This window comes from Physella acuta, unplaced genomic scaffold, assembly GCF_028476545.2.
Source record: "Physella acuta isolate Inbredline_101_S28 unplaced genomic scaffold, ASM2847654v3 ptg002757l, whole genome shotgun sequence".
Taxonomy (NCBI): Eukaryota; Metazoa; Mollusca; class Gastropoda; family Physidae; genus Physella; species Physella acuta.
The window spans coordinates 22,501-25,000 of record NW_026734181.1 but is presented as its reverse complement, the minus strand read 5'-3'; the positions used below and the strand labels follow the sequence as shown (position 1 = coordinate 25,000).

Genomic DNA, 2,500 nt, shown 5'->3' with positions numbered 1-2,500 from the left:
GGGTGATCTCTCATAAAATTGTCTTCTAGGAATTATTTTTATATAGACTATCTTTTCTGTAGAGTTTAAGTGGACAAGCGCGGACGAAATAGAGCGCAAAATTTAAAATGAATTAAAAATTTTCATCAGACCGGAAGTAGGCATAACCTAGGCGCCATGTTTCCGTCGTACAAGTTTTCACCGTTGCAGTCACCGTTTCAATCGCTCTTCGTGTGGACGTGTATTATTTCTAGTCATGTGTTGTGTAGATGATTCGCTTAAGGTAGGTGTTCGGACTTATTTCTTTAATATTAATTAAACCGTATTTGCCTTGTCGGCCTTAAAATAAAGCTATTTTTTTTTCATCGCAATCGATAGTGTTAGATCTAGAATCTAGTTCCCGCCTCCGCTTCGCTAATTCGACTTAATGTAACTATGACACAACTATTAAATCTAGAGTCTCTATTTTAATTAAATAATTAGGAATTCTATCTCTAGATGATATCTAATCTATTCCCACACGTGTGTGCAAGTAGGATTTAACGTCAGAACAGGTGTGGTGGTCTAGGCGTCGCTATTTTTGACGGTAGGAATTTTTTTTTTTAAATTCGTAAAATTTTATATAGACTTTATATAGCAATTTACTAAGACCGACCCTAACGCCCAGTAAATATTTAATTACCACATTGTTATGGACACGGTGTATTAGGTAGGGCCGAGGGCTATCCATAGGTACCAATTTTTAAATTTTGTGACAATTAGGAGCCGAGTTATAAAATAAATTTAAAATACTGGTTCTGGTCTTAGACTTTATATAGCAATTTACTAAGACCGACCTTAATACCCATTAATTATTTAATTAGCGCATAGTTATGGACATCCTGTATTAGGTTGGGCCCAGGGCTATCCGTAGGTACCAAGTTTATAATTTTGTGACGATTATTAGTCGAGTTATAAAATAAATAAAAAAAACTGGTTCTGGTTTGCACTACATTTCTTTCTTCTTTAACGGCGGACTCCCGGTCCAGCCCCATGGGTTACCCGTGAGCCGGGGCCTCGTTAGCCTGGACGGCTCCGATGTGACCGCGGATTGTTGTGGCCCGCCTCAGCCCGAGTCGAGATCACCCTTCCGATCGAAGGTGGACGCCATAGGGCGCCCGGGATAGCCCGGGGCGCTGTTCGTCACCCGAGCGCAGGGGCGCCGGGAGACGCCCCCGGTGAAGTTTGGCGGGTGATTCTGGTAGAGCTCCCCACCCCGATCGCAGGACACCCCTCGCCGCCCGCCCAGGTGTCGAGGTGGCCGCGGGGGAACTCGGGGCGTTTTGGCTCCCCCTTGTGCCGGAGCGGCGCCCTCGGTCCCAGAACGCCCCTGGCGGGTGATTCGCATGCCCCCTGGGGTGGGGAACGCGGGTGGGTGGTCGTAAAGCGTGTAACCGCAGTGGGGGCGGCCCCTTAGTCGGGGGCGCCAAAGTTGGCACCCCACCTGGGGCGCCCCCCGGAAGTGTGGCGCCCGCGCGAGGCGCGAGTGAGCCCCGTAGATGCGCCCCGACACCCCCGCGCCGCCCCCCGGGGTCGCGGCACCCCCGGCGCCCTCCGTGCGGGCTCCCCTCATGGGGCGGCACCCCTGGTCCTCCCCGAGACTATGTACCCCGATTTTTCGGTTTAACACTAGAGGTATGGGCAGAAATACGGCGGTTAAAAACGGTCCTGTATCTACTATTGTGGAGGTGAGGTGTCGGTGAAGCCTCTATGTGACGCTAGGATCCGCGCTCCCTCGCAGCCAGCGACATGTGCCCGATCTGACCGTGCGTGGCTCAGTCTCCCGGACTAGCTTCCCGGTATAATGCGGGCTCGGCGCGGCAGGTCGCGCCAGTGAAGGTAAAAGTACGTGTCCGTAGCGTGAAGCCAGCGGCGACGCGCAGTGCTAAACGCAACCAAGCAGTATTGGTGGCTCGATAAAAGTCTCGCACTGGCCCAGCCCTCGGAACGGGCGACGGGTCTGCAAAACGCAGTCGGCTCGATGCAAATCGAGAGATTTCCCGCGACGCCGTGTTTTACGGTGAAGGGGGAAATGTGAGCGGTCCGATGTGAAAAAATCCGGGAATGCCGGGATCCGTTCTCTCGCTAGAGCGTTGTCTCCCGTCCCGCGATGTGTTGTGTAAAAACGTCTCGCAAACGATAGCTATCTGGTTGATCCTGCCAGTAGTCATATGCTTGTCTCAAAGATTAAGCCATGCATGTCTAAGTTCACACTGTCCCATGGTGAAACCGCGAATGGCTCATTAAATCAGTCGAGGTTCCTTAGATGACACGATCCTACTTGGATAACTGTGGCAATTCTAGAGCTAATACATGCAATCGAAGCTCCGACCTTTATCGGGAAGAGCGCTTTTATTAGTTCAAAACCAATCGGCGCGGCCTCGCAAGGGGTTGCGTCGTCCCATTTGGTGACTCTGGATAACTTTGTGCTGATCGCATGGCCTCGCGCCGGCGACGCATCTTTCAAATGTCTGCCCTATCA

At 51.2% G+C, this 2,500-nt stretch overlaps 1 non-coding gene across 1 annotated transcript in view; it reads left to right on the top strand.

The window, feature by feature from the left end:
• The first annotated feature begins 2,162 nt into the window (after positions 1 to 2,162).
• LOC131934209 (small subunit ribosomal RNA) overlaps positions 2,163 to 2,500 on the top strand; it is a 1,847-nt gene continuing 1,509 nt past the window's right edge. The window contains exon 1 of the ribosomal RNA XR_009385555.1: positions 2,163 to 2,500. This exon is cut by the window's right edge and continues 1,509 nt beyond it. This is a non-coding gene — a ribosomal RNA (small subunit ribosomal RNA).